This window comes from Pogona vitticeps, chromosome 4, assembly GCF_051106095.1.
Source record: "Pogona vitticeps strain Pit_001003342236 chromosome 4, PviZW2.1, whole genome shotgun sequence".
Classification (NCBI taxonomy): Eukaryota; Metazoa; Chordata; class Lepidosauria; order Squamata; family Agamidae; genus Pogona; species Pogona vitticeps.
In genome coordinates, this window is record NC_135786.1 from 113,084,554 (window position 1) to 113,100,253 (window position 15,700).

Below are 15,700 nucleotides of genomic sequence, written 5' to 3' on the forward strand. Positions count from 1 at the left end.
CTCCAAGTTCCTCCCCATCTTAATTTAACCAATAGATGCCTAACAGTTACAGTGCCCACATGAGCCTCACTTGGACACACCCAGAAAGTCACACATTTTGTTCACAGCAACAGAATTTCTGAAATAAAAGACAAAAGCACAACAAATTGAGCATCATCCAGGTTTTTTTTTCAGACTACATCTTGAAAGAAACATTTAATTCACATTATATACTCCTTGTCATTTTGAAACATTAATTCGAACATTTCAGAACTCTATGTTCTAATTTAAATATTTCTGAATCTGTATCTATCCAATAAGTACTTAAGGTGATATAATGTAAAACTCTTCCAAACCAACGCTATGCAAGACTAAAGCTTGGATTTTTTAAAGCAACTTCTTGCTAGACTTGCTTGCATTGAACCAAGTTGTTAATATATCACTCAATATTGAAAGGGCAACATATTCATGACACATACCTAACCCATCAACTCTGGTTTCTTGGTGAACTTTTTTTTTAAAAAAATGCCAGGTTTATTTAAACAAAGTGGTTAGGAATCTAACCAAATGACTCCCTAAAAGCAATGTTTTGGGAGGAACAATAAGTACTAATTGTAACACTAGAAAAGTAACAGCAACACCAGTTATTTCATTACTCCTCAAAAGTCATACCGTTATACTGATCTCACACTCCCAAAGTAATGTTGCAATGCATTACTTTCTACTTCTTGACATAATTGATCAAATGTGTAACAATTTCTAACAGAAAGGCTGTTAATACCAATGAACAGTATTAACAAGTTGCTTCAAAGCAAGCAAACCTAGCAACAAGTTACTTTTAAAAAACAATATTCCAAGGTGCTGCCTATCATTAGCGTGGAATGGTTTTACAGCCTGAATCCTTAAAAATTTGAAGAAACAATACAACCATCTTAAGTCCAATGACAACTTCCAAAAAGAAATGCAGAGGGCTCCTGCCTTGTGTTCCAATCAGTCAACCACCACCTCTCCTCTTCCAGAACAACATATTGTATTCCTCTCAACCCAATTTTGTCCCCTCCCCCCAGGAGTATTCTGCTGCCATTGAACATGCTCAGTTCTCTGGACTGGATTACTCTCCCTGACAAAGATTTTGAGATGCTACTTTAGAAAACTTTAGGAGTGCCCTTTTCTCTTCCTGAAAGGATACCTGCCCTGTTGGTTCAGTGGTGCTGTTTTGAATAATGACATAAATACCACACTCAGAGAACTGCATTTGCCATATATGTGGCAGTGAGAGCAACAATAATATGACTAGGATGACAAAAAGTTGCAGTCTGTGAATTGATACTTAAGCATATTTCACTCCAGATTACTTTTTCACACAATGCTTCAACAATGTACTGATGGAAGCACATGGTTCTCCTACAGTTCCAAAAATTTAGAGCATCTTTGGATTTTTTTTTTTACCGTACACTAAAAACTCTAATCTCCCACCGACCTTCCTGAATTGTCTTAAATTACTTGTTACATCCTTAAAACGACCACATACAATAAATTAGGCCGAGAAAGACAGCCCAAAGTCACCCAGCTGAGTCTCATGGCTCAGTAGTGCCTTAAACTGGTTCCAACCCAATGATCTTATCATTTTACCACACTTTTAGTAGTATCACTATCTGTATAAAAGCTGGTTTATTTTAATGCTTAGGTTATTGTTCTTACAGCTTACATATTTTGTTGCAAGCTATTCTGGAGGTACAAATATGACAATAAAGACAAATGTATAAGTCACTTTGTACTTACACAGGTATAATTATCCATGACACCTCAGAAAGAGCAATTCTGTCAAATGAGAATTGTATGTGGGTTTTCCTAATTTTATCTGGAGCTGGAAAGGGCCTATAAGGCCATCAAGTCAAACTCCCTGCTCAATGCAGAAATCCAAGTCAAATATATGTGACAGATGACCTTCTCTTGAATGCCTCCAGCACTAGAGCACTCACCATTTCCCAAGGTAACTGCTTCTACTGCCGTACTGCTCTAATAGTAAGGATGTTTTTCCTGATACAGTGGTACCCCGCATAGCGACGTTAATCCGTTCCGGATTAATCGTCACTATGCAAAAACATTGCTAAATGGATCGAAAAACCCCATAGGAATGCATTAAACTTAGTTTAATGCGTTCCTATGGGGCCCAAACTCACCGTTCAGCGAAGTTCCTCCATAGCGCCGCCATTTTCGTGCCCTCAGTAAGTGAGGGCAGGGCGCGAAAACACTTGCAGTGGTCATTTTGGGCACTCAGTGGCCATTTTGGAACCACCGATCAGCTGTTGTAAAAACATTGCAATGCAAAGATCGGTAAGTGAAACCCTTACCGATCATCGCAATGCGAGTTTCTGCCTATCTAAACGTCGTAATGCAATCGCTTTTGCAATCGCAAAAGCGACATCGCTATGCAGATTTGTCGTTAAACGGTGCGCTCGTTAAGCGAGGCACCACTGTATTTAACCAAAATCTGGCCTCATACAAGTTGAGCCCATTATTACGTTTCCTGAACATAACACATGTCTTCTCTCCTATAAAGCAAATAAATGCTGATTTGAAGTTTAGAGTACAGTGGTGCCTCGACTTACAAATGTCCCGAGATACGACCATTTCGAGTTACGACCAGCTCTGGCTGCAAAATCTTGCTTTGACTTGCGACTGGGGCTTTGAGTTACAACCAGAAAAAAGACAGGGAAAAAGGTGGGGAAATCAAATTGCTAACCATTGGTGGCAAAGAGGCTGCTTCTTTGTAGCTCTTTCACCCCAGCGGTTAGAGAGTGTGTGATCGAAGGAGGCTTTGGACTGCCTGGTAAGGTGCTGTTTTCTACTTTTTAAAAACTGTTCTGGGTGGGTTTTGCAGCATGGTTTTGGGCTGGGTGGTGGGATTATGTTTCTATGCTATGATGGGTCTTGCGGGGTTTGTTTTTTGGGTTTTTTCCCATTTCCGATGGGTCTTGCAAGGTTTGTTTGGTTTTTTGTTTTGTTTTGTTTGGGTTTTTTTGCATTTCCGATGGGTCTTGCATTCCCTGTTTGCTTTTTGGTTTTCTTTTTTTGCATTTCCAATGGGTCTTGCAGGTTTTGTTTGCTTCTTGATTATTTTCTTTGCATTTCCGATGGGCCTTGCAGTGTTTGTTTGCTTTTTGGGTTTTTATTCCCCTTCGGCTGGAACGGATCAATCGTGTTTCTGATGGGTCTTGCAGTGGTTTGTGGGTTTGTGGTTTTGGTGGTTTTTTTCTTCATCCGGAATAGATTAATTGCATTTCAATGCATTCTTATGGGAAATTGTGCTGTGACCTACGACCATTTCGAGTTACGACTGGAGTTCCAGAACCAATTAAGTTCGTAAATCGAGGCATCACTGTACAAGTGCTTCTATGGAACAATAACAACAACACAGTAATTTGTAGGACAGTAAAGCTAGAATAGATTATGGATCTACCTAAGGCAGCACTTTATACTGAAGTTGGATCCTCAGCACCCCACATTCACACAAAGATTAGACCACATCACGTTTGTTGCGGTGAGAACTGAACAGTGAAGCACTGTCGAGAAGTAAGTTTAGTGAAACAGATGGCCCAAGCAAGCTTGCTAAACAAATATTCCAGGCAGTGTGAAATTATCCGTTCAGATATTCTTGTAACATGACTTTAGTGATTTGGGAACCAGAGCACCATGTAATCTCCCAAAGCAACAAATCCAGAAATCTCAGAAATACCAATGTTGCTTATGGTCATAATTTCCAAATTTGGAAAAACCAAATGGACCACAATGTAAAATAGAAAATTCAAATGTGCAGAACAGATTACATTTGAACACATGAGACAGCAATTTAGAACTTGCAGAAGAAATACATGCATTGTTTTTTTTTTTTTAATAAGGGTTGTCCAGCAACGCCCTTATTTGTCCAACTCCATATTAAAACAAGAGACATTTCATTACAAAGCAGCTCCCCATCATGTTGGATCTAACACCTGGCTCTTTCCCACACTGGTGTCATCTCTACCTTGTAGGCGGAAAATGCAGTAGAAGCTTCCATTGCAAAACCCAGAGAACTTCTAAGACTTCCCAAGAGACATTTAACTCTCAAGTCACAGAAGATTGTCATCTGACTCATAAAATAACCACCCACTTGTTTGCCCGCAGCAAATAGGAATAACTATCAGAAAGCCACACATGGGAACCTTTGTAAACAGGAAAACACTCCCTGTCCATTGCAGGTCTGGTGTACCCAAAATATTTTAAATAAATATTAATATATTTTAATAAATAAATAAATAAATAAATGCATACATGCATACACACACACGCACGCACGCACGCGCGCACACGCACGCACGCACGCACGCACGCACACACACACACACACACACACACACACACACACACACACACACACATACATACATACATACATACATACATACATACATACATAAAATGACCAAAAATAGGCACAGGAGGAAAGGAGCTAGTCAAGCTCTGCCTAATTATTTGGAGGGCTGATGATCACGATAATGTACATTTAAAAGGTTACATACAAATACCCTGGAATTTTATGTGTTAAACTTGTTCCTTTAAAAAGAGAATTAAGGACTCACACTTGAAAGAACAACATATATAACTAAGTATCTGCACAAAACAAACAAACAATAATAAAGCTGAAGAATATGAAGGTTCCCCACTGACTTCTGCTTTGCACGCATATTTCACCTGCATACACATGTGGGCACACACACCACCTAAACTCCTAAAAATAACCAGAACACCTAAATGCTTAGACAACACACCTAGCACACTTAATATCCTACCCTACGCTGCCACTGCCCTGTATGCAAGACAAGTCCTGCAGTTTAATGGCTAGCCAGCCATTCAAAAGATGGCTTTGCCCAACATGTTGTGCGCCAAACATATACTGCAACGCAAAACCCAGCAAGCATTCAAAGATGTTTCTGCACCGAAGCAACACTGGAGAATCAGTAGGAAAATAACGTTACTGTTGTTTTAAAGAGCCTTTACCTCTGCCATTTAAACTATCCAGGAAGTACAGACTGGTATTCATTTGGCTCCTCTCAACAATCAAACAGCCTCAGGAAGTATACTGACTTCTCCTTCTCAGATTCACAAAGAACTAGTGACAAAAAAATTACTACTCTGTTTGCCAACATATTAACCATGAGGTAACACACCAGCAGCCTGGAGGAAAAAGAAAGTACCTGGAGTTGCCTGGAGCCATTTTTAAATTCAAGGTTAAATAAAACAAGCTAGATTCAGTGATCAAGAGATGCATTTTGGGTCCAAACAAAGAAATAATTATGACCAACTAAGCCAGATTAGAACTGGGGCGGGATACGTGGGGAGTTAAAAAGAAAAGGAAGGCATAAAGTAAAATGAAGACATTTCATGTAATTTCACTTGTTACAGTGAAAATAATTTAGAATAGAACTGATATGTTTTAGACTTAGATGGCCAAAGAGAACCATCTCTTCCCTTTAGCAGCAGATGAAAATTACGATGTGCACCATGAAGCTTTCAATCTGGATCCTTCAGCTTAGATTCATAATATCCAACAGCCACCAAGGAATGCAGTGATACCACAACTGTTCCCTGTTACAGCTCCTTTTTTTATTTTTAACCATCAGATATCTCCACCTCATTATCCAAACAGCTCATAGCAAAAGAAAAAAAATCAATTTCTAATCTAAAATTCAGAACAAAACCTTCATGGGAGTATTTTATATATTTAAAATGCACACATTTTTTCTTATCACAGAAAGTTAATGATGATGTAATTTCCTTTGGAAGGAACAAAATGAACTTGAAAATAAAAAAAACTGCTTAAGCTGGCACTGTATTTTTTCCACAGAAATCGCAGTCTTGGATTCTCCTAAGAATTTCCCCACATGCCATTGGGGGGGGAGGGTGTCCCCCAATTTGGGGATGAGTGAAGTAATGGAATAGGAAAACAGAGAGGGGAAGAAAAGGAAGTCAGGCAATGGGGGAAGGGAGAGGGAGAACAAAACAGTGTGTAAAATATGCTTACACTGAGGTAAAATAAGCATTTTATATAAATAACTATTTCAGCATTTTCTGAAACTCAGTTCAAGAAATTACCAAACACAGTTTATCTAAAATTATGTATCTGAGCTTCAAATTACTGATTTCTTTAAAAATCCTACTCCCAGGTTTATTTACATTCTGCATGGCACAATTTTAAACATAACTATATATTAGAAGAACTGGAAGGCCAAATTCTCTAGTAGGTTAAAAGTATTGTACTATTCAAACTATTACAGTTATAGGATGATTTCAAAAGGCTTTCTTTCTTAAAAAAAAAATCCTTACATCCTGTAACTGAAATGTCAGCTCATTCCCAACAGTCTACATTTTTGTTCCTGCTTCTTATTTGCCACAAATGAAGGAAGACCTTTAAAGTACTGTACTTAAAAGGGAGGCACTGTCAAAAGCCCTGGCAAGGAAAGAGTTAACTAAGAGACACAATGGCTCATTAAAGCAGGCTTATTTAAAATACAGCCAGAGATCTCTTATCTGTGCAGTGCTTACTCAACCAATTCATTAAATCTAGTGGCCAACCACCAGAACATTGCTGTTGGCAACTCTGGCACAAGAACAGAAGGAGCCCTGAAACTGACTAAAAGGCAAGAGAGAACCATCCTAATCAAAAATAACCCAAACAACACTTTGAGAAACATCCTGGCATACCCACAAGAACTGCAAAAGCCCTTCCTCCACCTCTTTGCTTTTCTTTGCTTTTCTTCTCCTTTGGCAGCAGTGCCTCCCACGAGTGCTAGCTCCTCTGATACAGAGAACAGACAAAAGGGGTTGGTTTTCACCAAGGCTGTTTTTTGTGGTTTACTGATATGATATCGACACCACATTCCATAATGCAGGCTTCGACTCAGCTGCGCCCCTCCCCCCCCGCAAAAAAAGACAAACCTCAGTACAGTCTGCAAACTCACACCCCACCGGCACAACTTTGCTTTCTTGAGGCAGAACAGTCTTCAGGTAACTGGAGGTATGAATCAAAAAGCCACTGGCTCTGCATGAACACACTGCCACGCTTTACACTTCTCTTCAGTTTCAGACATCTCATTTGCAATATAGGAGATGACGCCTTACCGGCTTTGCTACACAGACTGCCGGGATAGAAACTGCATTCAAACCATCGAATCCTAGCTTACTAGATTAGGCCAGTGGTTCCCACCTTTGGGTGAGCCAGGTGTTCTTGGACTGCAATTCCTAGAAACCATGGGCAGCACAGCTGGTGGTAAAGGCTTCTGGGACTTGCAGTCCAAGAACACCTGGGTTGCCCAAAGTCCCCAAGGTTGGGAGCCACTGGATTAGGCAATTAATAAGGTTGTGTACATGCACACAGCCACTTTGCTCCACCAGGTTTCAAACCCTGGCTTGTGTGAAAGCCATTAACTACAGTTTCCTATTTCAACAAAGTAAGCAGCTATGCATGCTTAAGTGTGGTTTCTTGATTTGCTTGTTTGCTCACATTCATTCATTCATTCATTCATTCATTCATTCATTCATTTAACTTATATGCCGCCCACTCTACCCAAAGGTCTCTGGGTGGTTTACAACAATTAAAATGCAATAAAAAAGATAAAACAATTAAAATACAATTAAAATATATTTGAAAGGAGGAGCAAAGAGGCAGGGCATATGCTGATTTAATGTCAGGATTTCATCATCAAAGTCTTAATGTTTCAAATGTGCCTTATAATTATTGCTGAATCATTCTTATTGATTTTATCCTAAACCTATTGTCTCGCAGTGTATAGGTAACAACAGCCTAACCCTCTGAATTGGTAATAAATAGTAACAGAAACATTAGCAGAGATTCCCATTAGCCATCCAAAGTAGCACCTGCCTTTTTATCACTGAAAATTAAATCTGATACCTATGACACAGCTTGTGTTTATTTATTTATTTATTTTTATTTATTATTCGATTTCTACCCCGCCCCTCTAGACAGAGTCTACTCAGGGCAGCTTACAAGCAGTTATAAATCATCATTTAAAATAGTCATCATAGCTATCACATAATTAGCATAGCACTTTATACAGAAGTAAAATATCTTCAGCAGTAGAAACTCAAAATGACTACAACCATCCAAAAGGATCCGTCCACACATTGCCATGTACATCTGAAACCTTCTTCATAATGTTTTCATTTTGCAGAGCAATGCAATTGTATGTAAACTAGCCTCTGTCATGCTTAATAGCATTCTTCTTTTCTCTAGCAATGTTTTCATCTTGAGTTAATTTTTCAGACAAAGCTAAGTCCCAGCTAGGACCAGCACTGTCCTTTTATCATTGGACAAGTTCTTGTCTCACTTCAAGGGGGAAAATGTAATTTAGATCTTTAGGCAGTCAATTTGAATGGCTATGAATGAATGAATTTAGTGACAATAAAGAAAGACATTAACATAACAGTTTGTAATGTCTTACATATTAGTCTCTTTTAGCATGCATAACAAAAATAAAAACAAAACAGCTGTGGCACCTAGAAGACTAACAGAGTTGCTTCAATGTGAGTTTTCATTGATTGCAATTCACTTCCTCACACGTGAATTATCAGCTGATATCCTGTTGTGCTGCTCCATGTGCACAAGAATAATATGAGCACAGATAGCAAACAGCCACTAATTAAAGGCTTTCTTCAAGAAATTTCAGGGTACACACAGCATTTCCTATTGTGTATCATCTATGCACACTGCAAAATCACCAAAGGAAAGATTTTAATCAGCAGTGATTTGTCAGTGCTAATGACATAATTCTTATTGTGAACATGGAGCTACACAATAGGATTTCAGCCATTTTCTAATTCATCTTATTTCAATTTGTGCTAGTTAGCAAAAGTGGGATGCAGTGGGACAATCCCACCACACACAGAAGAAAGTGTTCCTACTCCAATATGCCCCTGATCACACATTTGCAGGATCATCAGAAATCTATGCAAGCTTCAATGAGTTCTAGTACTACTGGTAAACTATTGCACGTGTTGCTTTCTATGCTCCTGGATATATTGATGTGCATAGCTTTTGCCTTCACAACCTATTCTATGTCTTAGTGGCAATGTCATATTTAAAAGCTTGTTCCTATATCTTACACATGACTGCACTGGAGTGGTTAGCAGCCTTGATCACGATTATCCCATTAAAACCTTACATTCCATACCTGGAATATAGGAGATGTTCAAAAGCAATGGGAAGTCTCATAGCTTGGCATTTCACCTCCTTTTTGTCTATAAAATGTAGAACTTGGTGAGTTAATCCGTTCAGGAAGATGGTCGTAATTCGAAATGGTCGTAAGTCGAAACACCATTTCCCATGGGAATGCATTGAAATACAATTAATCTGTCCCAGCCAAAGAAAAAAAATCACCAAAAAAATCACTGCAAGACCAAACTACACTGGGTGTTGAACACAGCAAAAATGTCTGGGTCGATTGACCCAACAGAAATGCAAAAAAAGAAAACCAAAAAGCAAACACACCCTGCAAGACCCATTGAAAATGGTGAAAAAAACCAAAAACAAACCCTGCAAGACCCATCACAGCATAGAAACATACTCCCACCACCCAGCCCAAAACCACACTGCAAAACCCACACAGAACTGTCTTTAAAAAGTAGAAAGCAGCACCTTACCTTACCAAGCAGTCCGAAGCCTCCTCCAATCACACACTCTCTAACTGCTGGGGTGAAAGAGCTACAAAGAAGCCTCTTTGCCATGAACGGTTAGCAATTTGAATTCCCTGCCTTTTCCCCCTGCCTTTTTCTGTTTGTAACTAGACGCTCTGGCCGCAAGTCAAACAAAATTTTGCAGCTAGAGCTGGTCGTAACTCGAAATGGTCGTAAACCGGGACATTTGTAAGTCGAGGCACCACTATATGAAAGAAATAATGTTCACATTTAACCCTGTAATGGAAATTAGTGTCCATTTATTGTTCAGTCACAAATTGACACAGAGGGCCTGATTCGAAAACTAGTCATGGTTCAGCACATTTTAAGTTCTGTCCCAATTTCAGTGACTTCCTTATACAAGTTGAAACAAAGAGGATGATACCATCTGCAAATAGGCCAGTTTTGTGCTGTTTTCCCTCATCTCCTCACAAAATTCTCCTGTAATAAAACTGTACTGCAGAATTCTGAGAAGTGTGAATAGCCATAACTGTATTTCAGTTCCTATACTGGTTTGGGAAATGCAAAATAGGTAAATTTGCTTTAAAATGTAAACTAAACAATCCCCCACATCCTTTAGCTTCAATACCTCAAAGAGCCTTTTCAGCTGCCTTGGCAATTTCTAACCTAAGAAAGTCAGGCTCTCCTAATTCTACAAAACCTCTCTATTACTGGTCCTCACCAAAACACCTGGTCACTTTTTGGTTTCAACTCTTGCAAGTTTTCTGTTCATCTCTGGGTAATTACTGTATTTTTTGCACCATAAGACTCACTTTTTTCCCACAAAACAGGGGGGTGGAAAGTCTGTGCATCTTATGGAGCGAAGAAAACAGATTATATTTTCCTGTTTTCTTCTCCTAAAAAATCGGTGCGTCTTATGGAAAGGTGCGTCTTATGGAGCGAAAAATACGGTAATTTAGGATTCAACTCTGCAAATATTTTAAAACAAAGATGACCAACATCTGCTCCATGGCAGAGGTGGGGAATGTATAGCCATCCAGATACTGTTGAGCTGCAACTCCCAGGAGCCCTCCTATTGGTTATGCTGGCTAAGGCTGATGGGAGTTAAGAGTTCAACAACATCTGGAAGGTTGTACATTCTACATCCTGTTCTATAGCAAACCTGGCATCACCAAGAAGTCATGCTTTCAGAGCCACGGACTAGGAAACCCCAAGGATCTCATAGTTTCAATCTTTTTTATAAGTGAAACAGTTAGCAAGAATATTAACAAACACACACATATTAGGAGGGCAAACCAGCCCTGTAGGCCAGCCCTGGCCATCTGGATAGCTCTAAGAAAGTGGGAAATTTTAGGCGAGCATGAATTATCTGGATGGTGACATTACCCAGATACAACAGTGAATCTATCATTTACTGGGGTACTGAAACATAGACTTCCATGCTGAAGTAAATATACGTTATCAACACCAGTAGCTGTTTTGAATGTTCTTTTCTTAAAGAACACTTCTCATATTGGCAAACAAGTCAGGAAACCTGCTGGCTTCTCATGACTTTTTCTACGTTGTATATTGGCACCGGGTGTTGAACACAGCAAAAACGTCTGGGTCGATTGACACTACAGTGGACCCTCGACTTAGAGACGGCTCGACTTACAGACTTTTCGAGTTACAGACTTCTCTGGCCGCAAAATTTAAGTTCGACTTGCAGCCAGAGAATTGACCTACAAACCAGAAAAAAACCCAAAATGGAACAAAAATGGAACAAAAGCGGCCAGTTACGGGTTAATCGGTTTTCAATGCATTGTAGGTCAATGGAGCCTCGACCTACAGACTTTTCGACCTGCAGCCACCATTCCAATACGGATTAATTCCGTAAGTAGAGGGTCCACTGTAAATACAATCAAATAATACCCTATTTCCCCGAAAATAAGCCCTAACCTGAAAATAAGCCCTCATATGATTTTTCAGGATGCTCATAATACAAGCCCCATCCCAAAAATAAGCCCTAGTTAAGTGAAACCCCGCCCTCCACCATTGTGCATCAACCAGAAGAAGATGGCATGACTGTATTTGAATAAATGTAGATTCTTGTACATGAAAAAAATAAAACCTCCCCTGAAAATAAGTCCTAATGCATTTTGGAGCAAAAATTAATAGAAGACCCTGTCTTATTTTGAGGGTAACATGGTAGCTCTTTAACTCTTTTACTTATTAGAGCAACAAATTAACCAACAAATATAAACATTAATGTTAGTTCAAAAAACACTTTTTCAAAAAGATAGTTATTAAAGGTGGTAGCAAAGAGAAAACTATATTGGATTGATGGAATATTTGTGTTTGAAGCTCTGCATGCCTACACTCTTAAATGTAGAAAACTCTAAGACACAATCTAGGTACAAAGTCCATTCACAAGCAGCACTGTCCAGAATCATAGAGCCTCACTGTTAACCCTGTATGTCCTCTAAAGGTGCAGTCCTGCACAAACACACTATACGCTAAATGCCTCTGCTTTGAAGCAAGGCACGGATAAGCTTTCATTCCAATAATTCTGTACTTCTGATCTTCCCATCGCAGAAAATCTTTCACATTTCGAAAGACTCCCACAGTTCCTTGGAACACAGCATAGAAACCACTGCTTTACAGCAGTAGGTTTATTACCATATATATACTGTATCTGTTCCTATACAATACTCATATTTTTATAAAAGGTGGGTGTGGTGATTGCCCACGTCACTCATGCTATTAATATTCATCAGCTGATTTGCACGAACCTATGAGAGGACTGGACAGGCGGAGTCAGCAGTTACATGAGGCTTGGCGGGAGAAGGCGGAGTCAGAGATTGAGAGAGAGGGAACAGATGCTGAGATAGATAGGGTTAATCAGAGAGATAGAGCTGATTAGGAAAATAGGTAGAGAAGGTGGTAATGATATTCCAAGAGAAAAGAAGTATGTACTGAGAGTACTGTTGATGAATTGCTTATGTATAATGTGTATCTGAAGAACTTCTGTTATTATTCAATCTGCTTCACTCCAATAAATAAGTTCTGTTCTGTTCACAAGACAAGTGTTCTGACAAACGTCATTTAATTGTGGACTGAGGTAATCCACTGGTGGCAGTGAGAAGAAAACGCAACGTGAGCCTTTATGAGGGAAAAACAAGCAGGGGCCATGAGGGCAAACGTCACAGTGGGTAACAGCATTTTTGGACAATGTAAAATCCTATGGGTCCAAGGCAGCAAATGTCGCTTCCATCAACAGAAAAAGGGTATATGTCTCTAAATCAACTATCATTACAACCTGTCCATTGGTATCTCATCAGCCTTCACTTTCTCGGTGATATTGTTCAACCGTTTATGCTGGATGCAGCAGAGGCACTCCAACATAACACCAGCCACCATCTCTTCCTGAGTGCACTAATAATTTTGTTTTGAAGCCTTTTTGAAGAGATTTTCTGCAAAACAGACTTTATGAAAATACGATTCAGAAACTTGAGGTTACAGCAAAAAACAAAACAAAAAAAAACAAAACATAAAACCTTTTTCTTCCCACTGCATCAGTTTTTCTAAAGTTCTGCTTGTTTGGGCCTGAGGCACTTTTTTCAGCACAAATGAGAGGTTTTTCATCTTAGAAACAGAAGAAAACTGTCAAGAGACACAGCAGAAATGTCTATTTGTTTTCAAGTGCAAAAAAAAAAAAAGCTTGAGATGGTGGTCAAGGAATAGAAATCAGCACCCCTTCTCAAAATAATCTCAGTTGACACCAATCACTGTAAATTCTAGGATAGAAACAGCAAAGCCACCTCAAGTGCTACTTCTACAAGAGCTTCATACAATGCAAACTGATAAACACAGACAGAGGATAGATATATATATGCCTCTTTTGCAATCTTGCAGGTTAGGTATTATTTCTATACGACACAGATGGGCAAAGTGTGGCCCTCCAGATATGGTTAGGCTACAACTCCCAGAATTTCTCACTATTGTAGTGGGTAGGTCAACAAGGGTTGGTGGGAACTGTAGTTTATAAACACCTGGAGACCTGCACTTTACCTACCCTGAATAACTACCACCCTTCTGGGATTACAAACAACATATTGTACTTCTGACTATATGGAATGGGATTACAGAATACTGTACTGGTACCACTATAGCTGAACCCATCAGGAGACCAACCTTTATAAACTCCAAATGCACAAAGCTCAGCTATAGTGATGGTATACGCAAAGGAATGTAACATGAGCATTTATTTTATTCGCCTTCAATGGAAATATATACAGTAGTGCCTTGCTTGACGATTACCTCATTAGATGAGGAAATTGCTTGACGATTAGTTTTTTTCAATCGCTACTGCGATTGCTAAATGATGATTCAATTGGGTTTTTCCATTTTATGACGATCGGTTCCCTGCTTCAGGAACCGATTTTTCGCTTAACGACGATCAAAAACAACTGATTGTCGGGTTTCAAAATGGCCACCCGCTGTGCAAAATGGCTCCCCGCTGTGCTTTAGGACGGATTCCTCACATTACAGGCACTGGAAAATGGCCGCCCTATGGAGGATCTCCGCTGGATGCTGAGGTATTTCGCCCATCGTTTCGCCTGACAAGGATTTCGCTTAACAGCGATTAGAACAGAACAAATTATCCTCGTCAAGCAAGGCACCACTGTATGGACAAATCAGCATGAATCTTAGCTCCAACTTGGGCAGACCCACTGAATCAATGGATTAATCCAGTGGTTCTCAACCTTTGTTACTCGGATGTTTTTGAACTGCAACTCCCAGAAACCCCAGCCAGCACAGTTGGTAGTGAAGGCTTCTGGGAGTTGCAGTCCAAAACTCCTGAGTAACCCAAGGTTAAGAACCAGTGGATTAATCAATGGACCCTAGACTGTTTGGAAACACACAGCACGGCATCCAACAAATGAGTTTCCCATGCAACACTGCAAATGGATATCCCAAAAATATAAGAGTGGTATCCTTTCACTATATCAGAATATGTCCCAATATTCCAGAGCCATAGGCTGACCTGGCATTTGGCAACAGACTAACACCTGAGAACCCCTCGCCTGCTATTCTGCAGCTGTTTCATGAAGGTGCATATGCAGTGAAGAAGAGGTGGACAGGAAAGAGAAAAGGGTGTTGTTTAAATGTCCCTTCCCTTGCTATTTTCCTTCTGCAAAAGGGATGGGTGACTTTGAGAGGTCTAGGGGCTATATACACCTCCCTTCGTGCCTCAGAGGACTGTCCCCATCTCCTGGGCACATTTTCCTAACCCAGAAAGGTGCCTTTCATCTTCCTAGAGACACTGGTGGAATTGCATCACATTCCCCCGATACCTGCTATTTAAATCACAGCTGGTTTGGAAAAAAAGTCCCCTGCTCTAAAAGAGTTTGAGGACTCCCAAGATATGATACAAGTGCACCACACAAAACTCTAGCAGATAGAATGGGGTATTTGGGCCAGGGAGAAAGAACAGGAATATAACAGGTGCTTGGGTATCACATGCTCTACAACCTCTGACCTCATGGTCATTTTTCTTACCACAGGGCCAACACAAATCTACAATCTCATTTTAAGAAAAGCATTTAGGGAGACAGACATGAGATTACATGATTTCTTCTTCCTGACTACCCCCTTTAATAACCTCTGTCCGTGGTTCTGCAGTTGTTCAGCAGCAACTCAGGCCCCCAGATCAGAATTGTAGCTAAACTTCTAACTCAGTCCTAATTCAGTCAAACCATTCTGATACCAGAAATCTAATATCTGATACCAGATATCTAAAAACAGCTGCGCAGTTTCCAATTTTTTGTTGTTGGTAGACCAACTTCATAAAGCAGACGTCTTTTGGTGTAGGTTGATAACTATATCACAAGTTTTCATTTAATGGTACAAGATTTCATTTAATTGGTACAATGATACAGGAGAGTGTGGCACATCCCTAAAATGTAAAAAAAGGAGAACATTCTCTCTCAGAAAGAACATAAGCTAGATATTAAATTGCTCTCATCGCCTCCCTCCAGAAAGAATT

At 39.7% G+C, this 15,700-nt stretch overlaps 1 protein-coding gene across 6 annotated transcripts in view; it reads right to left on the bottom strand.

Annotated features, from left to right (window-relative positions):
• Positions 1 to 15,700, bottom strand: part of C4H1orf21 (chromosome 4 C1orf21 homolog) — a 185,379-nt gene that overhangs the window by 158,557 nt on the left and 11,122 nt on the right. Inside the window, exon 1 of one of the 6 annotated variants that reach the window (XM_072998130.2) lies at positions 6,724 to 10,452. The exons of 4 other annotated variants lie outside the window; for them this stretch is intronic. The gene's annotated coding sequence lies outside the window, so the exon portion shown is untranslated. Of the gene's footprint in view, positions 1 to 6,723; positions 10,453 to 15,700 lie in introns of those variants that run through there. One more of the 6 variants, XM_072998131.2, reaches the window with a different exon arrangement.